Source organism: Macrosteles quadrilineatus, unplaced genomic scaffold (genome assembly GCF_028750875.1).
Source record: "Macrosteles quadrilineatus isolate MER2022 unplaced genomic scaffold, UCM_ALF_1.0 Scaffold_5__1_contigs__length_97177068, whole genome shotgun sequence".
In the NCBI taxonomy this organism is placed as follows: domain Eukaryota; kingdom Metazoa; phylum Arthropoda; class Insecta; order Hemiptera; family Cicadellidae; genus Macrosteles; species Macrosteles quadrilineatus.
Window position 1 is genome coordinate 20,265,782 of NW_026542598.1, and position 25,665 is coordinate 20,291,446.

The window sequence follows — 25,665 nt, forward strand, 5'->3', positions numbered from 1 at the left end:
ATAGATCAAGAAAACTGCCGAGTAATTTGGCTTCAACAATCGTTATTACATAAAAAAAAAACATCTAAAACTTGTCCAAATAGAAACCAAACAGTTCTGGAACAGCTTAAAAATTAAAATAATTAATTCCCGTAGTGAGCTTCAGAAAAGTAAGTCTTTTCGTTCAGTGCGAAGACAGCGACCAATACCTTTTCCCTCACTAAACGCAACCACCATGACAAAAGGATATGAAGCAATTACAAACGCTCCACTCGAATACTGTAATTAGCGATTCACGCACCCAATATGTAATTACCCGATGAAAGGCAATCCTCCGTTTTATGCTCGCTGGCTTCAATTTACGAGCTCGCTAATTTATTCATTGCGTATTATGAATTAATTGTCTAATTAATGGTTACCCACTACTTCCGGTATTGACTGATTCGTGCTTTGGGACGGAATCACGTTTTCTGTTAATGGATTACATTCTCTATTGAATGCTGTTAAATCGTTAATTATACCTTAGTACGAAAATTTGACTGAATAGAAAAATTATCCATTAAACGTTGTGGTTGGTCTCTACTTCAGCTAGATTATATAATCAACTATAATTAACCTGCTATATGCTTAATAGCAAATGTTTACGTTATTATACATTGAAATCGTTCAAAGAAGGTATGCAATTTTAAATATTCGTGTTACAGGTTACATTTACGTGCAAGAAATTAATGTTTATACTACATACAGTATTATCTGTATGATGAAATATATCAGGTTGTAACTATTTGACCATATAACTTTAGGAATTTGACACTCGCTGTAATTATAAGAACATGCAGCCAGTATATAGCGTCTGGCCACATAGTTAAAAGTAAGTAACTTTTCCTGAACTACATTCTAGGGGTAGTACAGCTGCATCTAAGCTGTAACCTTACATGGGTAAGCACGACGTGGCCACCACACCGCCATACCCCGGCTCTCCACACATTTTGATTTGCATACGTTTAGTCTGGGACCATTAAGACAACATCGGAGGTTCTGCGGCCTCAGGGACGCTCACGACGTCGCCGCCGCTCGTGACTGACCACATCACCACAGAAACATCACCAAATCACCACAACGCTACCCACCACAGACTGCCACTCATAGCGTGTCCCATTGCAGCAGTCACTATGACAACACACGTGGGGAATCGTGCATCAATGTTTAGACCTTTAGCAGAGAGCAAATCAAGAGTACGAATCAAAATGCAAGTAGGATACAACATTTTCAACAATGTATCAATAATGTAGATTACAAAGTGTTAATAGTGTTTATTAGATATGTAATTGAAGGCAGGCGTGAGGAGGAATCGCAGCTTTCATCTATACATTTTGAAGACAGAATTTGTAAAGTGGTTGTATAGAAATAAGTATTTGAGTTACGTCTATCACATGTTGAGTGACAGAGTGCAGTCCTGAGTGTTCGTTCCATGGTCTAAATACTGTACTACAAAAATGCCTGCCTGTCTATGTTACTGTACTAACACTTAGGATGTTTCAAAATAACATATAAAGTAGTTTCCAAAAACATGTTGAGATGGGTATCCAATTACTATTTTCAAACAATATGCCCTACATAATTCTATGTTCAACAGATAAACTTAGCTTCAAATGTATTCTGTGAATGCATAATCAGTGTCACCTCTTTCTCTACTAGTAACTAATGGTGTTCAAGCCTCAGTGCGGGAGGCTCACTGAAGCTCAGATAGCCAAGTGTCGGCAATCGCGCTGGCCACTATTATTATGTTGTACCATACGATTAGTTTAATCGATTCCAAGAGTGTTTCTGCAATTTGGAGATCGTGAGCCCCCGGGGCCGGGCAGCCACACGTTTACTTTGAATTGCTCCTCTCCAGTGCCCGGTAATACCCCCAGGATCGTTTTACCACTAACTTATCGTTCACCGCGGCCGCGGCGCCGCTGCCCCACACGTTTTACAACCTAAGTACGGCCGTTGCCCATTTATGGGGGAATTCGAAAACATTCCGTCGGGGTTCCTGAAGTAACGCAACCATCCTACACGCACTTTGTTCAGTTTACAGCTACTACTGAAACACACGTACTGTAGCTCAACTCTTTGTCAAAAAGTACCCCATCGATATAAAATGGCCCATTTAATTTGAAATCATCAAGAAAATTGGGTTAAACCAAAGTTAAAGTAAATGCTTATCCCTGTAATCTATTACATCAGTAGAGATTTTAACATGGTTTATTGGAGAGATGGCCCTTCAAAGAATATAGACTGCACTACAGTTTACAAAAAGAAAAGCTTTCTTTCGATTTAAAGGCTAACCCATATTTTGGTCACCTCTAATCACCCAGACAAAATTAATAATTCAGACTAGTGTTGGTAAGTATTTTTTCGTTGAATCGCTCTTCGTAATAAAATGTCTACTTCTGACTAAATCATTTTAAACTGCGAAAACTAAAACGCGTTGTTTATTAATTTATCAACCTCCTCAGATAGTTTATTTTGTTTATTTACTTTATAATAACCCAAACCTGTTACGATGGTCATGACACTAGAATAGACATAATATCATACACAATGAATGAAGTGGAGCCATTAGAAGACCTCCCCCCTCCCGAGTTCAATACCAATCTAAATTACTTTGACTTGCCCTACTTGGTATACACATTTTTTACAAACTCAAATGATATTGAGATGAAACAGTATTGCCGGCATTTCCGTCGCACAAAGGTAAGTGGTCCAATTTAGCAGCATCCAGTTCCTTTCTACACCTGTATCTCCCCCTCTTTTCCCCTCTTCATATACCGCCAACACTCACGGAATCGGTGACCTTCGCGGCCGCTCTACTGTCCGTCTCTCGGCTAGTTGGCGAGTCTGCCAAGTAAATGTGGAGCAAGCAGTAGATAAATGTGTGAAACCAATATTAATTTGTGAACAATTAATTCAATCCTGAGGTTTGAAAACAGTTTATGGTTCTTGTACACAACATACGTTAAAGAAAGTGAATTTGTTAACTGTGCTAAATATGTGATTGGTTGATATGTTTTAGTTTTAAATATACGTGTTTTCTTTTCACCAACAGTATGAAACGTCTCTCTCAAACAAAAAGAAAGAAGAAAAATTAAAGACAAAACTACTTTTAAAAGGTGCACACGGTCAGTAAATTAAACTACTGTATAATTGTAATGACGTATGTCCAGTCCCATTTTGGAACCACTGACTATTTAGTCTAAAAAGAGGTATGACCCGACATGCTGACAATTTAACACGTAAGTGACAACCCCGTGATACGACCGAGACTACTTAGACACTGAATCATAAGTGAACTCGTGGTTAGACACCTTAGAACACTTACCAATTAACTAAGTTAACCAGGTTTAAGTGTTCCGTAGTAATCAGTCAGGATAAATCAAACTAAAAACCTTTCAATTGTTGTTAACTAACAAAGTGCTGTGTGAAAATTACAAATTTGAAATAATGAGTTTTAGTTGTGAGTACGGAGAACAAAATCTGTATAAATAGGTAGCAAGCGAAGATGATCGCCAAGAATTGTTAAATCACTTCTGAAATCGGAAATTTGAACGATTTTCAACCCAACACACTTGGTAATATGGAATTCCACAACTGTATGAGGCAATGAATGGAATATTTAATTCTTTTCCCAGAAATACCATCGATGACAACGAAGTCAAATAAAGGTCAAATGCTAATGAGTTCTCAGAGTGATGATTGAGTCCACAAGTCGGTGCTAACTTGGTTCTCGGTAAGCGTGGGTTTCACTAGGAAGTTACTTAAATAAACATGTGTCAACAACCAAAAGATCATTCGAGTTGTGATGCATTTGCATTTGATTTCCGACCAATTAGTAAAATTTGTATTCCAGTAATGTTTTTGAGGTGTCGTCTCACAAATCCCACTGCAAGTTGTTTACACAAGTTGTTGTTGGGCATTTTTATAATGAACAGCAAGACGTCGAAAATCACGAACTCACAATATCTCAAACCGAGAATGATTCCGGTAAACAGGTATTATTGCGTAAATTTTATAAACTGTGTTAACTAGTACCGATGCATGCGTTTATAAACACTTAACACCAACAAGTATACAACCTGTGTTCTGAAAACGGAGCTTGAAACTCGTTGAGCAGCGAAAATTCAAATAGTCGTAAAGGGATCTAGAAAATAATTTTCAACATCTCTTGCTAAATAAACGACCTTGGCATCCGAAACATCCACATACCACATACCTTCACCGCGTACCTGCGCCGCCTTTGCCATTGTTTCTCTTATTAAACGTTCGATGTTTATCACCACACGACCGTGAGATTTACGCTATACTCGCTAGTTGTATTATTTTTCCTGCGAGTTTATCTATTTCGGAGTCGGGGGAATTAAAAGATATTATCGAGGGCTTGAACAATGGAGGCCCCGGGCTGGTGGTAACCGGTTCTGCGTTCCAACAGAGAGATAGCGCCTCGGTCTCAGCATCTCGCCTCTTAGCTCGCAGGACCCGCAGTGTTCGCTGTTCGCTGAATGACAGATATAACACTGCTTTCTTGTATTTGTCAACGTAAAGACGTCGCAGTGACGTGAAATGTCTATCTTTTAAGTAGTCTGGTCATGGTGATAGAGGTTAATAACATTTTCTCCCTAATATTTTCTAAAGTAGGCGACTAATTCCTTTGCGATCATGTCTTAACCGGATAAGTGTAAGTACCAGTATCCTTAGTAACGCACCTAGAGAGAGTTAATGAAGTTATGTTCTGCTACCACCAACCACAAGGGCATTAGCGTGGGTAGGCCTACAAGGCTCCTTGTTAGGCTCTTATGATATGTTTGGAATATGAACATGATTCTGTTATTCGTGCTGTGAAAAGTTTCCCCGCAAAAGTCTTCCTACAACTACAGTATGCGTATGGATACATTATTCCCTAAAGGCTTCAAGGTGTAATTCTGTCATTAATGTTTTGCAAGGGTTTTCCACGCATATGGAAACCCTCTCCGTAAAGGCCCGTTTTGCCAGAAGCGTCTCGTGCGTCTGACGCTCAGCGTCTATCGCTCCGCGTCAATCGCTGCCCACTGCTTTGCATTGTTTTAGGTTAGTATATTTTGCCAGAAGCGTCAGCCGCTACAGCCGCCAGCGTCTGTAACTGAAACGCAAGCGTCTGACGCGGACCACTGCTCCTGGAGCAGACGGAGACGCAGTCGCTAGCGATTATTACTGGAATAAGCACGTGTTTAGTTGTTGACTTAAACTTTTGTTTTCAAGTTTAGTGACATGTCACAAACAAAGTGGGGATTCATTAGTGGAGAAGATAAAAACCCGATTGAAGCCATTTCAGCACACGACTGTTAAGTCAATTGTTAATTGATTTTCAATTAACAATTTAAAATATCCCTCTTCAGGCCTCTTTAAACATAGTACGCATTTCTTCCCTAGGTTTGCACAACATTTCTAAGATCTCATCATCGTCTAATTCCTCAGCTAACCAATACTTTACTATTTGCTGTTTACAGGTCATTTTCAGAAACACTCCTTTTGCCACCAAAGTAAATCACTTATACTGATCAAATAATCGCAAGGAACAGACGCTTCTGGCAAAATAGGCACGAGCGATAGACGCTCAGCGATTATCGCTCTAGCGATCATCGCTGAGCGTCAGACGCATCAGACGCTTCTGGCAAAACGGGCCTTAATGCCGCAGACCATGAGTTGGTCATGTCGTCATGCCTCGACGTGCCACGTCTCGCGCCGACCGCCCAAGAAGACATTATTAATGTCAATGTCTAATTATACCTGCCACGATGACGGTACGTGCAGAGAACCAGAGGACCACAATGGCCATTATGGATTTGACTCTGCTGGAAATGTTATTGGGAGTAATTACTGTCTTCACGACTCTGGGCCGCTTTACGTACTCTTCCACGACTTCAGAGCTAGGAAAGTTTGGAAATAAAAGCAAGGTGGAAATATTCTATTGTATTGGTGTCTTAGCCCTAGTGTTGAATTTCATTTCATGAAGTATAAGATGCACTTTGTATATCCGGGATACTGAAAATCCAGAAAGCACTTGGATGGATCTGAGAGGTTTATTTTGCTCGTTCTCTAACGAGCGGGACACTAAATCACTAGGAGACGCTTCCCTAGTGACAAAAATATAAATGTATGTGGTAACCAAGAAAACTATACTACGTGGCTGACACTCTACGTCAAAGATACTTTATGTTGCCAAAAAGGTTACGCTCAACTACCAACCTCTATCGCAATGCAGGTGAAATCCGTTGAATAATGTGATTCCTATCTCAAAATATCCTTACTTTAAGAGTTTGAACAGAAAATTCAACAATAATAAACCAGAATCAAGACTTCCTACAGCCATAACGCAAGCCTGACATGAGTAGGCGCAAACAGCTGTGTTAGACACAGCTTCACTGAGGCACCACGTACTACAACGCTGTGGTGGGGGGAGGGGGCGTACATACATTACCATACCGGCCTGCCCCCCTCGCGTTGTTACAAAAACGAGAATTAAGTGAGTGTTAATTGAAAGATATCTTCCGGCTCGCCTTTGCTACGTTTGGCTGGAAACGTCGTTTAATAGCTCAATCAGGCTGCAGTGATCTGCATAATGGAAATGAACGGCACGCCGGTAATATGTCCGGTCCGGTGCCGTGCCGTCGGACGTCCGGGCGTGCGGTACCGCAAACCTTCAGAGTAATGCCGGGTCTTCGACCTTGTTGGGATGGAAGATTTGACGGACGAAATGAAAAATTTACTTCTTTTGGTTTCGATAAAGGCTGGCGAGGACCACAGTATTGGAACACCTGCCTAGGCTCATCACTCATCTAAATATGAACGAGATTTTGACGGAGCTTGCACGATTGGTCAAATTTCCAGCCAACAAGAACTTACCATGCACATTTCAGGGGGATGAGAATTATTTATATATGTTTATAATAACTTTTATTCTTTTAGAGAGGTCAAAACAATCATGGGAGAGGTTAGTAGCTTTTCTCAAATGTTTTTCTACATTTTTCATGTAAATAACCATATTTTATGGGCAAATTTTCATTTTCAAGCAGTCAATCTCTCTTTATCAATAGCTATTACTAATAATGTAATGTGTAATGCAATCAACCTGCAATGGATCTCTGAAAACAAATTCACATTCTCCTACATTCATACAGAAACATACTATTTTTCTGATTCCTATAGACCATCTAGTAGAATATTGTTATTCCATCAACACTCCAGATTACCCTACATCTTGGCTTTTCTGTACAAATAACACTACACGGATTTCCTTAGGGGCAGACATACCGCGTCCAAGTCTCTAAGTTGCCAGAGAAGAGCGGAGCGGGAATATATCTTCATGAGTATAATTGGTGATGTGGCGACGGAAGATAATTGAGGGCAGATGGTGGATGGCGAGCGCGGAACGTCTGCAATGCAACTCTGTCCTTCCGAGGACTGTTTAGCCACATCGGCGTTTTGTCCACCTTTTTGCGGGTTCCTAAGTAATAAGCAGTGGTAATGAGTGTGAGAAATAAGATTGCCGACCATCTGCCGAGCTCAGAGGACAAGTAGCGTAGTTCGTGAAACTGTTAACGTGCATTATCTTGAGAACATTGAGAAGGCTCGTCGTGAAAAGGGTTTGAAATAGCGAAGAATTATTACGATGGGTTAAACGATATGATATGTAGTTTCAAGGGGAAATGTGTATTTTGTTCATACCCCCCCCCCCCCACAGTTAGGAACACGTTTCCTATATTTAGGATATTGTATGCTAATCAAGAGTAAATACCCGACTGCAGAGAGATCACAAGTAAAACAACCTATTATGACTATCGTAGTTGGAACCACGAAAAAAATGCAAATGAATATCTTGCAATTAAAGTTGGAATATAATGGTTAAATTTAATTTACGTTTTATAGCATACTAATAAGGTTCGGGTTTGGCATATTATTTACTAAGTCCATCATAAAACTGTAAATCGTAATTTAAATGTTATCAGAAACAAATATGTCAATCATGTATAGGTATTTCTCGCTAAAGCATAAACAATAGTTTAAACGGTAAAATTAATAAAAATTTAACCATAGCAAGTGACAGTTTTCATACGATATTACAAAACAAATCGCAGACTTTTATAATGGCATTGACGTAAGATTATTACATATATTAAGCTACCTCAGACCTCCTAACCTCAAAAACACATTTGAATTAGATCAACGACCAAAATGAACTCTACCGAAATAACCTCCCGTTAACTACCAGCGACGCAAGGAATGTGACTGATTATTGTAATGAGCAGAACATCAGCTACATACAGACAGGGTACGTGTGCCTTTGTACATCATCATTGGGCGTCCGTGCCCCGACTGTCGCTCACAGTATTAGTGCCATACTTCGTAAATAATTCATGTGACTATTTACATCCATAACTCAACACATGTGCACGCTTCCCATTACCAGATAAATCGAGCCAATAACAAACTAACAAGCGATTTTTGAGAACGCTTCGCGAATAGACTGCGTGGATGTCGATTTATGATCGGCGCCGTAACGCCATATTTGTCCGGCAAAAACTCTTAAAAACCTGTGATGCACGATAACACTGTGACGGTTCAAGTGTAGGTTATGTGATGTGATGTCAGGCGTATATTTTGACGTTTGAAACAGTTTTTGAAATGCGCTTCAAACGAAAACAATGGGGCAACTTGTTACGTTCGCGGAGTTAATTTAATGAAACCGACTACTCGATGGTTTGTTGATTAAAATACTCTTAGAGAATACAGTAATGGTGTTTCGATGTGGCTAATAAATTGTTTTTCAAACTCAATTCGTTAAAAGATTATTTACTTTTGATAAAATGGCGTAAATAAGAAAGATTTAAAACATTACGGAAAGGTTTTAGACTATACAAATAAAATTACACTGACCTTGTAGTATGGTAATTTATCTGTGTAACAAATAGCATTGCAACTACTGTTTTTTTTTCTATAGTCAAAAAGCATATTTTCAAACTATTTTCCAATTAAATTTGTCATTTATAAGGGGTTCCCATACGGCCCTAGAATACCACTGGCTTTCTTCATATTACTTCAACTTTCACTAATACGGACGTCATAGTACGTTCAGTAATCCGAATAAATAATAACTCACAGTTTTTCAAAAAGATTTTTTGGATACAGTATTTACCAGCCCAAGCTGAACTGATACTCCAATGGTACAACACTGGCCACATCACATGCAGTTAACAACGTACGTAAACCAGTTCACACGACACGGACATTGTAATGTAGGCAGACACAGGGCGAGATGACATCTATAAGGACAGAACAGTCCAAGGGCCAAACACTGGCTTCCAAAAGGAGAATAAAACAAAAACGAATGTCGGAACATCAATTTGGGCTTGTGAACACGCCGAGATGGGTTATCTCTGGGCTCTGGGCGTCTACCTGCCTCGGACTCGACTCTTTCTCTCCTCCACAGTCGACTGTACGGTGTACGCCCCAGCTAACATTCAGCTGGTTCAACATTAACGCAATTAATATTCACATAGAGTAAGCTGTTTTGTTTTGTACACAATTGAAGAAAACTAAATTACGCTAACTGTGTAACTCGACAAAAAACAATATAAAAAGCGTTGTCAATAATCAATGGAGGTTGTACAGTAATACATATTAGAAACATGGAAATCTTTTCCAAACAGAGGTACAAGTGGAATTGCATTCTAAGTTAGCAAGTGTCCAAGTCTGTGTATTTTGTATACTGTAGCACCGTAAATATGTATGTGGTTTTATGTCAGTGACATGAGATGTCTGGTGTTGTGTTGTGAGCAATATGAGACGTTTAAGCAGTATTGGAGGTATAGTGCGAGCAGTGTTTTGTAGCGTGATGCGTGACTCTGTAGTATGACTACGACTGTGTGAGCAGCCCTCGGCTAGACCTGGACGACGATATTTCACACACTGTGGATGGTTCACCCTGACTCTCTAATTGGCCGCATTAGTCCACGGCCCCGGGCCTGCTGTGATGGACGCTCGCGTGCTCACTACATGGGAAATGTCTCTGTTCCGAAAACTGATCGTTAATAATTGCGGGGCCTACGATTTTTAACAAGCACGCCGAATATAACGCTCGGAACGTATGTTAACTTACTGGAAATGATTTGCAGCTTACTTATCATCGTATTTCATCAATTTCACATAATATTTCATCTAAAATTTGTGTTCAGAACAACTACCTTCAAAACTGTATCTTGATATCTAATGACACACATCACAGGAAAGGAGAAGGCTTGCGATTGGTTTTAGGAAGGTATACTTTACTCTTTACTGCAACTTCAAGCACTTCAAACGCTCGATGTGCATTCCAAATCCCCACTGGAATCTTCCCACCGTGTAAAATGGTTAATATGTTTAATCGTCGCAATAAAGCGATGTCACGCCGCGGCGATGCGCGACCTCCCATTAGCTTTACCGCGCATTTCCATTTCGGCGGGAACCGCGCCGCCGTGTCAGCTGATCGACAATTAGAAGAGATTAGCAGACGCGAGCTAATGACACTCGCTCACGAGTCTAATGCGCGCTAATTGCAGTTGTTGTTAATTCGATTTATTTCCTCTATTAATTTCACGATAAATCCTCACTTGTAGAACAGTATGTAATTGTAATAATTATAATCAACGATTGTTAATAATTGGTCACATTTGTAACTACTAATTACTTACGTGTAGTACTGTATTGTTTATCTGTGAATATGTTGTGAAATTTTGCTTGTGTGATGTTTTATTCTGGGGAAACACCGTGTAAACGTGATCCTGCAATATTTATTTCATTTATTATTTATTTATTAAATTTATTTGTCATTTATCGCACTGCGTATGCTCAATAGTTATAGAATTATAAGTTGTTGATGAAATATCAACTTCTGAGATAATCACACAATGTTAAGACTTATACTTGACTTTACCAACATTATACAAACAAGCGTATTTAAAGGCGCATTAGGCTAGACAGGTACAAATGGTTGCCTAAGGCAGGGGTGATGGTATCTTGAGTTATGGTAGGGGGTGGGGGGGGGCACGACCCACCATAAACCTAGGGATGGGGCTGTTAATCAAAATATTCCTTCAGCCAGATCATCGCTGCGATACTGAAGAGGCTCTTAAAATAGGAATTCTCCGAGAAATGCATTCGGTCCTTCGAGTCGTTATTCGAAGATTTATATACAAAGGAATGTATAATAGGATGTCGTTGTATATTATCATAAATAATTTAGATCGACCGATGAGTTTTAAAACGTCAAATATTTGTGTCCTTATGTATCTCAACCGTCTGCTCTACAGTCAAATTAATATTCATTACAATCCTGAATGAATTCTAAACTTAATAAAAAGCAAGGGCATGGCGAGAGGAGCTTCGTCTAAGCTGCTACTTATAAGGATCTGCCAATAGGCTGATCTGAAGCGTAACGGGATGCGTAAGGCAAGGCAATGGTGGAATCTTAGTTCTCAAGGATATAATCTAAAGAAGTGAGCACATTTCAAAGACATTTTCTTAAAATGAAACAATAGGCAGCAAGCAGTAGCCGGCGAGTGTGCCGGGTGCTCAGTCCCACATATGGACACGGACAATCTTCAGCTGACATTTGAAAAAACCGCGGACAATTCAGCCCGATTTTGCCGCTGTTTCTTTGCGCCTTTGCCGTGATGAATAGGCCAATCTCTCGACCCGTCCAGCCAATTATTTGCCTGTTTCTGTCTTCTACTCTTCCCAGATTACTGTCCGCTTGTCTTTGTTTTACAGTCGGATTGTGTAAAGTGATGTCAGTATATGACAATGGGATTTTAACTTTGACATATGTTTCTTTTCCATTTTGTTAGATGGATTGATTTTGAAATTTGGAACTAAGGAGCGTATGTGACAGGAAATAAAGCAATAAGTCAACTACAAAAACAATTGGTTCAATGTTAATAGTTTATGTGGGTCCACTTGGATCTAAAGTTTAAATGTATTTACTGTGATTGGGAATTTTCCTGTATTATACATGGGGTTGTTTCCTCATCCTCTATTATTATACCTTGCCTATCCCCTATACCTGGTGTTTTGCAGTATCCACGACTTGCTATTGCTAATGGTTTTGCGATGTGATAAGTTAGAGACCAACCACAATCCTGAAAACAGTCTTCTAACTCACTATTTGTCTCATTGATGGATATAAAGTTTTTAGCAAGTCTTAGTAAGAAAAAAGAAACCCCTAATGCAAATACGCAAAGTTCCAAACAAGCATAAGGCAAAATTAATAGTAGGGAAACCTAATATATCATAATAAAAGCTCACACATTTTTTTAGACTGATTGGTAGACATACATTGATGGAGTGTCTGCTAACACGTTTCTCTTGCACCCCTCAGGAAAAGAAAACTAAAAACACTTACTCCATTGTGTCTTATCTTTGCACCTATCAAAGGAGCGAAAGAACAAAGGCATACAGAAAGAGCAAGCGCAGCAAGCATTCCAAGGTGACTAGTATTATTTACGAGGGAGTCAGGCCCCAGTCGAGGGTTGGGGGGGAGGGGTACAGGTGAGGGTTCGAAATGACAGGTTGGAAAGACAGGTCGCGCCTGCCCCAGCCCGCCCCTGGCCCGTGTAAATGGCTTTCAATTATGTTCGGAACATTAAAATTGTAAAACCTTCTGGGAAAACCGTTTCTCTCAAATCATGATTATGGACCTCCACTTCGGTTTGGCCCACTTCTAGCCACTTAATAAGGTCTGACTTTAACAGTTTATGACAGTAAAATAAAGGGGATAGCACATAAATTAATTTTTACATTCCTCTACGTTGTTTGACCAATCTGAGAATACTCGTATGGTAAGATGTGAACAGTAAAAAGATTTGCACCACGACCGGAGTAAGATTAGCATAGAACATAGAAAGGCAATTTCTTTTAAATACATCTAAAACTGCCTAGGTGATTGGTTATAGTAATCTCCTTAAAATCTCTCTTTAAATGGTTCATTCAAATGGTTTTGGTCTGAGTCCAGGCGGGATTGTTTCTGGACCCAGGTTTGCAATTGAGCTATCAATTAGCAATATCTGCAATAATTATTGCAAAACGATAAGCACAAACTACTTTATTATTTACGGGATTTTGTGGACATCGTCTTCCAGAACTGAAGCTGCAAAAAGAAAGAATAACAACTGACTTCCACTCCTCACACGCCTTGATACCAACCCACCTTGGGCCGCCATTCCCACTACTACTTGATAGTACGGGAAGATGGCGGTGAATGGTCTTCGCCCACGTCTGCTCCCCGCTCTGGCCAATGCTAATTCCACGACGGCTGCTGGACCATGCCTACGTATCTTGCATAACTAGGACTCCGGCTGAGTTTCCGAGGACACTAGTGTGCGGAAGTGTTGACGGTCCAAACGGATGTTTGGGAATATTTGCTCACGGCTACTTTCCATTTGAGCTAGGTGCGGCTGGACAGGGTTTAACGGATTTCTCAAGCTCTGCTAAATTCCACGTCCAATGTAAAGAACAGGTCTTCTTATAGGAGATAGTCTTGTTGCTATTACTACTGGAAAGATGTTTATTGCCTTGCGGGTAACATCGCGCCCAACAACAATTAACCCTTGGGTCTAATGAAGGCTTTAAGATGCATTTTACTCTCACTCATTCCTGTAAAAGTTTATCAATCAAAAATAAAGGATTCTTTTGCAGATCCTGATTTTTTTAAACGACTATTGTCGCTGAGACTACCGTTGAAAAGTACATGGCTTATGATGGCTCTTTCATATTTGAAGGCAAGCTATACAACCACTCGGCTCACAGTCAATTTTAAGATATGAAACTATATCAAAGACCTAACACAATCACGTCTCTATAAATCACACGCGACAGATAGAATAAACCACCAGACATAGCTCTCGGTTCACGATTGAGCTGCTACAACAAGATTGAGTGAACCAATAGAAGCTTCGTGACCAGGAGGTCAGCGAGTCACGGCGCTGGGTTCACACGGCTCAATGCGGCTCAGCACGGCTCTCACGCGGCGCGGCGCCTCACCCGACCTTCACACGGACACGATAATCCTCCAGAGTAATTGGTACATCTGGAACCACGTCCGAGGTAAGGGATATCACTTTGCAAGGTTCACGTAAATGAGACGTATTTCACGTACCGGTATTGCGTTTTCTCCTCTCGCATAAAATAGAACTAGCTCTCCACGCCTAAGATAAATTACATTGGGCTGATATAAAACAGTATTAAGAGAATGAGAACGTAGCTTACGTTCGCCATTTAGATTTTCTCCCCTTGCACACTTGGAGGGTCAGGCTTCCCTTCAAACCAGATTCGTACCCTTATAGGCCAAGTGAGTCTTCTCCCTTCTTCGTAGGTCCATTTAGGGTTCGTAATCAGCGTCCGTATTGGCCTAGCTTATAGCGCATCCCCCTTCTTTAGGTGTTTTTGGAGTTCGTTACCACTTGGTCATATTGAAAGTGCTTGTGCGTTTACGAATGATCTAGCTGCAATGTTTGTAAAATGCACTGAAATTGAATGGTAAAATAAATAGAAATAAGTCATACACATATTTATCCCTGAAATAAACAGAAAGGCAATCAATGACTATTTTACCTCCTCAGGTTCTAATGTAGAGGCTCGTTGTTCAATCCCTGGTCGATTCTGGTACCAGAGATTGTCATTGAGTTATCAATCAACTAAACAAACAAAAGGTCTACTTTATTAGCAAGACTATATAGGGTTTGGGCTGTTTCCAAATTTGAAAATACCAATTGCTTTGAAACACAAAAAGTCGTCATTTTAGTGTTCATTACAGAAATTCGGCTTTACTCCACCAAGTAAGTATAATAGCCCAAAACAAAAGGTACTTAGCAGAAACAACAGAAACACGTAGCGGCACCAGGGTAGGGGGTGAGGGGAGGGGCACAGGTGTGGTTTGCGCATGCGCCGTGTTTACCGCGCTCGCGCGTGGGCTGTGACGTCATCCGCCAACACGTCGCAGAATGAGGTTACCACCACTACTGATCGTCCACACACACTTTCTCTCTCAAAAACTGGATCCGATTCCATAAATAATGCCTATGTAAATGGAAGTGAATATTATATCGGCACCCACGAGACTAAGCGGCAATTGTTGATTAACATTTGTTACGGATTGACGGATTTATCGTTCCTGATCTCGAGTTAACGTAATCGAGTTTGTTTTCAAGCTATAGTAGTAGGTTTACATACTTATTACATTATACGGGTATCACATATCGGTGTAGTGACTTACTAGTGTTATAACTTCTGACTGAAATTCAGGTCAAGGAGATACTGTGCTAATTAAAATTATTGATAGTTATGTACAGCACTTATTGGTTGGTAACCAAAAGCGAATAGTTTGGAAAGTGAGTTTATTTGGAGTTAAATAATAATCTATAACGCTAGATAATATTAATAATATATTTCATGATTTCATCAATATCCTTTTGTTACATTTTCGGACGATCGCAGAATCCACATATAAGTTACAAATTATTTGTTCCAAGGATTTCAATATTTCGACTCTCTTCGTGGTTAATACAACAGATCAAATACGTGTAGCCTGATAAATGCAAAATCAACAATATCCCCTACGACTTTCTTCAACACCTTCCACATCCAATACATTAACGTATGAAGGAGTTGACAATTCAAACGAATCGACACGTGAAATGAAGAGACTCACGAAGGGGTGAGACAAGTGTAACAATGAACAATAAAGGGGTGAGAGGAGAAATACATAAGTTATAAGTCGACCAGGACACCATATGGTGTCAGGAGTGCAGGCAGGACCTTGGAGCTATATAAGCGCAGGACGAACTGGTGGGTGGTGAGATAGACAAGGATAGAAACTACGAGACTCGTGTTATACTGTGTGTACACAATCATCACAATGAGAAATACGAGAAAATATGGTAAAAGTCAATCAGGTCGTTAATATTTGTTTTTTTAAGACACTTATTAAAATACGAATGTTGATAAAAGAATAACTGCTATTCTCAACGAAAATTTTGAAGAGTATAAGCGAAATGTTGTACATTAATTGTTATTCGATTATTTTTCCTGATGACTGGGATGTCAACTTTTTAAAGCTTTCATTTAAAGAACTTGTCGAGAGTACAATAATGTGTAATTAGATGACATTCGTATAAGTAATATTACAAAGCACAAACAGCGGACAGTAATTATAAAATAATATGAAAAACCGACAACCGATGTCCTTGACTTCATCTGATTCTAATTTGCCCAAGGGATAAAAAATCCGCTCTGCAAACAGTAAATAGTTTTATCAAACCAAACAGTTGGCGCTAGAATAAAACAAAAATCATACAGCCTAAAGCAGGGAACATTTTACATACATTTCATCTGTCTGGAGCCGGACTTGTTACTGAGGTTACAGCATCCCGGTGGCATCCCCAGAATGTTGTTCCGACGAAATAAAAGAAGAGCGTAAAAGTCGGAAAGCCAGATTGGTTCTTATGATTTTATTTTCAATTTGGACCGTGATATCGTATCTCGGATGCTAATTGACAGCTATAAAACGAGATGGCTGGACCCGCAGGTGTCCTCGACCTCTTCTTCTTCTCGCTTGATACATGGCCACCAGGTGACATTTCTAATATAGTTTTCCTAATTTATCAGAATTGAGTTTATCCTTGCAAATGTCATTAAATATTTGTTTGTTCAAACTGAAAAGCACGTTGATATGTGTGAAAATTTTTTGTGGGACAAAGGCTTCTTTCGCGATAACGATATTTTGCATGAGGCGTTTCCACTGTTCATGGAACCTAAGGTAAGTAGAGGATAAATTCTGTAGTGTTTATAGAGAAAGTTATTTGTTATAGTCCAATAGTGTGATGAACAATGCTCTAAAGAAGTTTTAATTCATTCCTGCATGTTATTTACCAATACAAACGTAAACTAACATCGATCAGGAGTCGACCCAATAAAGTACTTTGCAACTACCCGGTATACGTTTTAGTGACACAAAACTTCATAGACAAACAGCTACACCACAGAAATATCTAGGATTCATCAATATTCCATGGACCCAGCTGTCCTTGGTCATTGGGCTACTAATAAATGACACTGGCCAAAGAAATAGCTGATCAGAGCTTAAAAATTAATGTCGCTCACACTCATCTTCTGTTTATAAGTGGACTAAAATGCGCAATAATAGCTTAGTGTCTTCTTTACCCCGCAATAGTCATTTTCGTCTAAATAAGGTTACCCAGGTTTTGCTCGTTCAAATGGAAAGTATTCATAATCAAGACGCTTAGAAATTTAGAATATCATCTCATTATTTATTCGAAATTCCGGTAGCTCACGACGGCGCACACATTCAACAACACAATTGTAGCCTTTTCAAAGATTCCACAAGTAAACATAGGCACGACCGAGCATCAACCATCAATCTACATATCAATGTAAAAATCAATAGAGCGACACGAGAGTCATGACGTAAAGCCAAACACGACCGAGGACTGAAGAAGAAGAAGTGCACGTGGGCGAGAGGGCTGCATGGTACAGATCGTGCTGGCCGCGCAGACGTCCTACCTGGGAAACAAACAAAACGGGCCGGACAATGACTTAAAATAACCAACCCCGAGTACAATACATGACACCGATACCCTGGGGTTTGACAAAGGCGACACCTTGCCGCCGTCGCCTCCACCTACACCGGGCCACAGCACGTTCTGGAGTGGATAGTCTACCAAAACTACACCGAAGTGTGATATTAAAAAATATCTATTTGCGTAAATCTATAGTGTGAATATGGACGATATCGTATTGAACATGTTTCGAACGCATCACGGTTCATCATTCATCGCAGATCGGCGCGGCGAATTATTACAATGTTTGTCAAGTTCACAAGGACTAAGTTAAAAATACTACCAACCGTTTGCTGACACATTGAATATATACTAGTGTCCCTGTTGCTCCAATTCGAGCAATTTCTAAGTAAGCTACAGGCGTTATTGTAAAACGAATGTCAACCAAGTCAGCAAATGTTTGTAGCAAACTGTTAAATTAGCAGACGTATTGATTGTTTACAATTAACATGCTCCGCTTCTCACTTTTAATTTCTGACAACAGCTGAAGTTTTATAACAATTTTTGTTCCCCACGTTAATCTTATGGAGAAATTCGAAACTTTAAAGGACCCTAGGGCCTCACTCTCTAATTATTTCCCTAAAAAGAAAGTTTCCTGCACAACTTCACGTTACGCTCTTTCCAATGACACCAAAAACATGTCAATCGGTTCAGTAGTTTCGGAGGAGTAATTGTCACAAAAATCTTGCTTGCGTATTAAATAAGTACACCTTCTTACACAATACACCTAAGCACACCTTCTTGCAGTGAATAATAATATAGTTTCGATGGGTTAAAGAGAAACAAACGTAAAATTGGTGAACTTGGTAAAAGATGGTAGTGCGGTTCCTGGAGACTTAAACGAACGGATATAATGAAGGCTCTGTGTTGTTGGGCTAGAACACAATCAACCAGAGTTGTATTTGGTTATGAAACGTACGTAGTAACCAAATCACAAGTGAGCACAAGTTACACTTTATTTGTTACATATTTCTTCCTGCATAATGAGACAGCCTATCACATAACTCACTATGATCCGCACCGACCGTTCTGGCCTTGTAATCTATCAATCTTGAGTTACCTGAGGTGTTCATTAGACAAAATCACTTAGGAAACAAAGCGGGCCGAGAAGAGAATACCTAAACCCTCTAGACAAAGGAAGGCACGACAGGGGGTGTCCTAGACATTCCTGCTATTGTATATCAGACACGGACAGTTGTTAATTAAACATATAGAGTGATACACAATCAGGGAAGATGAGTTGCGCGATGGTGAAGCATGTCAAAGTGACATGGGGTTGTTTCAGGTGATCATTACTGGGATCTGGCATGCTGAAGTGCAAATCATCCAGTAGTAGATGACATGAGAGATTAGGGTTGTAAAGCAATTAACTCAAGGAATTAGAGGTACTAGATGTGCTACTGTGACAAAACACATGGAAAACGTTCAATGGATTAGATTCAGAAGTTTCAGTAGAAATAGTTAGTATTTTTGCAAAAGATTATTGGGGTTGCGGAATGGCACAAATGTTGTGTAATTCCCTAATGACATCCTAATAGGCTAAAAGGTTATTAGGCCTTAAAGTAGTTTAAGCAATTGTATCAGCTGTTCGTCAGAACTATAAGAAAAATACGACAAAAATCTACTTCAATTTTTACATTACACACCCTATCCCGACAACGTGGGCCTATATGTCCATCAAAAGTTACACTAAATACACGTCAAGTTCAAACTAAAATGTCAAACTGTACCGGAACTCCACTGTGGGTGTTGATGTAAACAAGACCCAACTAGGAAAAGAAGTTTCTCTCCGGTAGAAACCACGCAATAGTGTCCTTCGTGGAATACCAGGATGGGAAAAACAAGAGTGATTTTCCTGTTGGTACTTTTCCTGTTGTAAACGATTAGGTTAGATGACAGTTTGTAAATAATAACGTTTAATAACTCTTTCATGTTGAAACTGTCCATAAAAACTAAAGAATACGTAATAGAGATATTCCGACCTGTAGCTTACCCAAATCGTTCCCTAGTTTACATTTTTATTGGTGGAGAGAACAAGAGCAACTCGTTAACCACGTATCTGTTACCGCGTGACCTCAGGACCATACTGATAACATTGGTGCAAACAATGATAAGGGATTTAAAACACCTGCTCTGTAGTACAATGCTTGTTGTGCTCGGTAGAGTGGTGGTAACCGAGAAATGTCGCAGTAAAACTGATAGCACGGAGAGCGCAGACATTAACTGATAAGAATGCGTCTTAACAATGGATTCAGGTGGCTGACAAAATGGAAGACTGTATTGTTAAAGGCTAGAAGGGTGTCATGAAGATGCCCTGTGTGGAGTTACAGCAAGTGGACATTTCAGGAACAGTTGTGTTGTTTTAATGACTTTGTTTGCGTTATTTATTTAGTTTTTGGGTTTTTTTACGAGACGAGAGTAAAGCCCCTGAAAATAATGAGCATAAGAGTTATCCGTCAACAATGAGGAGATAGAATCATTCGCGTGCAATTGATTTGCGTTCTACGCTCAGCACTTTTGCCTAGAAAATGAATCTGTATGACTAATTGATTGTTTAACCTAACGAATAGTACAAATATAAAAAGGTTCTAAAGTTTTAATGTCTTTTTAGGTTTTTATAAATAATTTTTCTCTAAGCCACAGGAGTAAAATTGTAACGAAACATAAGTCTAATTTGGTCTTATATCCTTTAACATCTTCGACAATACATAAAACTGTAAGTTTTACAAATTTCATGTTGATTCCTCAATAATCTCTGAACAAAAACAAAACAAGGTATTATCCAACAGGTGTTCTTTAACACGACTTTTCACGAGTTCCTCACACGGAAATCCAATTAAACTCAATCAAATCGCTTCATTTACCTCAGAAATCGACCTCCTGGGTTCCTAGTGGGCTGGAGAAACACTCGAACACACAAACACACATAACACAATAGTAGTTTACGCGACACGACGGAGGTTCACACCGCACGGGCCTCCAAGACAGACTGACGCGGTGCATGCCGGGAGACAGCCCAGGTAGTTCTACAGGTAAGAGCGAGAGCGACAACACGGCGGGATGTGGAGTCAGGGGGAACTGGAACTGTGGACCAGTGAGGCTGGCCACAATAGTCCGTCTTGTATAAAAACACTCTCACATAATTTAATGCTTTGTTGACATTAGGACACTTGACCACGGACTGAACGCGGCATTGTGCGACTCGAGTGGCGGAGTGGGAATTTGGTTGTTTGGGCGGAATTTGTAACGGAGATGTGATGGAAATGTATTGTGGTTTATTTTGTGGTAACGCACGTAATAAAAATAATTCAAGCAATCATTCAATGAAGGTAGTTCTCAAGTATAGAGAAAGTTCTCCTAACCTGAGGGAGTTATCTGTAATCTTTCAAGGTAGGTGACTCGGCGTCACAGCATTAACTGACAACTAAAAACCATTGGTGATAGGTGGGATTTGAACCCGTGACCACAGGAGAGACGTTGTACGCTCTAACCACTATACAGTATAGACCAGACCCGTAATGAAATCTAGTAAATACCAACTACCCGAAGCCTCGTCTTTAGAAGAACAATTGACAAAGTTATTTATCACTTCATGGTTACAAAGGGTGTGGAACTCGGTTTCCATCCTATTTTATTTTATTAATAATAAACAATCAAGAATCTAAAATCGTTGATAAAATAAGTATGTAGATGTGAAAATTGATCTTTTATATTCTGAGAGATTCACGTCAAAAGACAAACTTAATACACCTGCTTTTCTAGATTGCTATACATGATATGTATAAATTTATAATTTCAACAAAACAATCCAAAATTTTCTACCAAACATTTTCATTAAAATACAAACTGCCGTCTTTTACAGTCATTAAAATCAACCAGCAACCTAAAAATCCAGTTGGTACACCGAACACGAACCAATAACTATTCAAAACTGTTACTATTTTATAAGCCATTAAAATCGCTGGACCGACGACAAATGAGACTGATACGAGATAACATTGTGTTTATGATGATTAGTGTCGAGTTGTTCTGCAGCGGCTGCACGTAGCTACTTATATCACCAGTGCAGCAGCGGTAAGTAGCCTCGCTGGCTTGTCAATGGTTGGTTTACTTCAACTCTCTACAAGGAAACCTGTTTAACCCACTTGTATTGCGATTTTAAAGCTGAATTATACCTAAGTCGCCACGTTGTGTTTATATAACACTAGACATTACCCCTGGATGTAGAGGGTTTAGAATGGTATTACATGTGCTTAAATTGGGAAACCAACAGAAGCGTTGATGTAAATTACTGTTTTCCGTATTTTGACAGATTTTTGTTCATCCCAAATACCTTAGCGTAAACTGGAGCTTCTTTTAGGTTGCATCAATTGTCATAATATTGGAAATTAAGAGAGAAAATATGATAAGAGAAGATACTAGTTGGTTGTATCACACTCTATGAAAGGCTAATTCAACTACTCTCTATTGGAATCAAACTTTGGCTACAGAAGGTACATCCGCGAACTGCCTTCTTAGCTTCGTTTTGCCAATGCTACCACAATTTTTGTGAAATATTTTACTTGTTTAGATAAAGTGTTGACGATGCAAATATAAATAACCAACGTATTGGGTATTTTACAGGAAACAAGTTATAACGATAGAAAAAAAGACTTAGTTTAAAATTCTTCGTAGACCCATAAAAATTGGAGAAAAGAATATGTACAGTTTAGATAAATAATAGCATTTGTGTGCTACGAATAATTTGTAATTGTAGGGGCTCGGTAATGCTATAATCAATATAATTAACTGCATTTTAAAGCTTTAACTACGTTACTTCTTTCACAAAGAAAATGAATCATCGTAAACGAATATAAATAGCAACAGTAATAAATACTAGGTAGGCCTATATTGCCTGTGATCAAAACAAATTCTTTCAAAAATACTGGTTATAAAAAAAATTTTAACATTTTTTGTCAAACTTAAGCGAACTCATAATCATTTAAAAAGAATAAGCTGAAAACAAAAAGGTGTAAGTATTAAATGGGAGAACCGTGCCGGGCGCCTGAAATAAAGAACAGGCAAAACAGAGGCTGCAAGCGTTTTGCATACTCTACCCCTTAATGTGCAATATTATTACAACATATTGTCACCAGTGTTTCTAGTCTATTGGTTAGTTAAATTGGTATTGTGTTAATTAAAAACAGTACTGCCTATATTTTAGAAATCGATTTTTAAATGATTTGTACATTTATACGCAGCCTATGTTGAAAAGTACTTCTCTGTAGTTATACAAATAATAAAATACAAATGCGAAAAGTTTCCATATTCATGTTGTTGGAATATATTTTTTACTTTACAATTATACTGCATGAATATCGAAAATGGGTATTCATTAATGCTGTAGAAATGCACGGATAAATACAATTCAATTGAATAACCACATAACAACGATTCCTTTACGATTATTTTCTCCGTGTAAGTCATCAGAAAAAGGAAAAATGTACGGCTGATGCCCTCGTCTTCGGCTGACTATTTTTTACCCGAGAGGTAAAATTATTTTACCCCCAACAACGCATGTATTGTAAACTAACGTTTTCGATGCTGTATAACAAAAAAATGCTCAGAGCAAACGAACTTGAACCACCTCGCAGCAATAATGTGAGCGGCGTTGCAGAACAGATGATATCAAACTCCCGCCAATTTATTGGCAGAACTGCCCCATCGACCCGCCTTATTACCACTCAGATCAATCCGCAGATAAAATATTTATTATTTATAATTAATTAAAGCCCAAGTGACAGCCGTAAAGAACACGCCTCATCCGGGTGCTACAAATGCTGCGCGAAGATTTTAATTCAGATTTAATTAACTTTTTGCACGGTCGGATACTCAGAAATGAATGGGACTGTAGTGAATTAATTACTATAAACACCTTGGGTGTAATAGTATTTTTATGGTTTGTTATATTATTCCATTATTAACATAATGTTATTCTTATACGTCGACATTTTTACCACAGATGCGACATGAAAGGTGTTAATATACAGTAAATAATATACAGTTAATATGTTAGTCTACATTAAATTATTTTCATTTTGATTTAGTAAACGTTCAGTGTGCACAACATATACTCGTAGCCTAATTATCGACATCAGCAGAATCTTGGTCTCTTAGAGTATCTTTGTGGAAGGGGCTCCTCAACAACTACGGTAGTTTCTTTATAAAATTTAAACATGGGAATGGGAATCTTGTTCTATCCACATTCGAATGTGCAAGCTGAACACGTTTAGTTTTTTTTTCTAAGATCAGCTGATTCTTTAGTCAGGACCACTCTTTAAAAACCCTTAAATTACCCACGATCAAACCGGTACCCTGGTTATTTTGAGCATTTAAATTAGGGTCACGAACATTTCAAATTAAACTGTTTTACATGAATTATAGATAATATTGAGAATGTTGGGGCTGGAAATGCGTAATAGCTTATTCAAAGGTTAAAGTTGAAGTAAGAGGTAGGCTACTAACCTAACTTAAAAGCATCTAACTTTTCTCAGGATCGAACCGGCGGCCTTCTGATCATGAGGCGAGCACGTAAACCCAATCGTAACAGTAAATCGTGTATTTTTCGGTATGCACTCACTTCGTGTACGACGGGACGGTCCGTAGACGTTTCAGTATTCCACAACGCAGGCACGACGCAGTATCGGCTGTGCGTGCTTCTCTTGTAAACACTGAGCGCACGCTCGGCCTCCACGATACGATAAATCACTCTTGGCTTATTTCTACGCTGGTTGATTTGCAAATGCGGGTTTTCCTCAAATAATTTACTACCGCAGTGCCTTCGGGGTCTGTAGAATTATAATTGGCACTGGTAGAGTTAACTATGTAGGTTTCGGAAGAGTTCAAATTCATTAGCTTTTTAACATACGAATATACAACAGAAATCGTGTTAACATATTAGGTTTAAAAACGGAGGTGAACTGTGAATGTAGCTGGGTTACTCACTTAAGACAGGTATAATCCTAATAAGTACTGAGGCCAATGACACATGTTTCACGATTGTTTACAGTTCAATTCTACATGTTTATTTAGTTTTAGATAAAGCCACTCTCGAATCCTTCGATAAGAGATGGCTTAGGTGTGAGGTAACGTTGGATTGGAATGCAGTGACACTATTGACTTTGGTTACTACATGTGGTATCCTCATCTTATAGGAAAATCTAAGGCATTTTAAAGTCCGCTAGGTATAGATTGCGTTGTCGATTCTTTCATGAAATCGGATTTTATATCGGTGAAAGATAGAGATGAAATTAAAAGAGAAAGAATTGGTTGACAACATCAAAAGCAGAAACGTACTGTACCCGCAGAGGGTGGTCTATAGACTCACAAAAATTTTCGTTGTTATATAATTTATGTAATGTCTTTGTAATATATTACTGAGCATCCATCTCATCCATAAAAACAATAGTCAGAGTTAATCAAATGTACAATACTACATTCGATTTGGAATACACTATTAAGATTTTGGTTTGTCAAGGTAAAAAATGGATATCAAGCTAACGTTAAATTAATAAAATATCAGTTAAATAACATGCTAAAAATATTAGCATGTTAGCATGTGTTTAATATCTTTAAAATATTAGTTTGTCGATATTAAGTATTTTTGATGGAAAACTAGTCAATACACTTTGGCATACGTTTGAGCCGTTGTGGAATAAATAAGGGAATTTAGTCGAATAGCAGCAGTATTAAAGTAAATTAAAATAGACTAAAATGTTTCTGCATTTGAAATTGTTGATGGTTTTAAAGTAAATTAAAATATACTAAAATGTTTCTGCATTTGAAATTGTTGATGGTTTTAAAGTAAATTAAAATATACTAAAATGTTTCTGCATTTGAAATTGTTGATGGTTTTAGTAGTCTACTAATTAACTATACTTGTAGGTCAATTGATCACTGTTCCTGTGTTTTAAGGTTGTAAAGCTGATGAACTCGATTCCAGCGGAATATCTTTCTTACC

The 25,665-nt window shown here is 38.8% G+C and overlaps 1 protein-coding gene across 2 annotated transcripts in view; it reads right to left on the bottom strand.

Annotated features, from left to right (window-relative positions):
* The window catches only part of LOC128993909 (epidermal growth factor receptor), a 142,978-nt gene that overhangs the window by 35,973 nt on the left and 81,340 nt on the right, over window positions 1-25,665 (bottom strand). Inside the window, exon 1 of one of the 2 annotated variants that reach the window (XM_054418009.1) lies at window positions 20,531-20,647. The exons of the other annotated variant lie outside the window; for it this stretch is intronic. The gene's annotated coding sequence lies outside the window, so the exon portion shown is untranslated. Of the gene's footprint in view, window positions 1-20,530; window positions 20,648-25,665 lie in introns of those variants that run through there. 2 annotated transcript variants of the gene reach the window in all.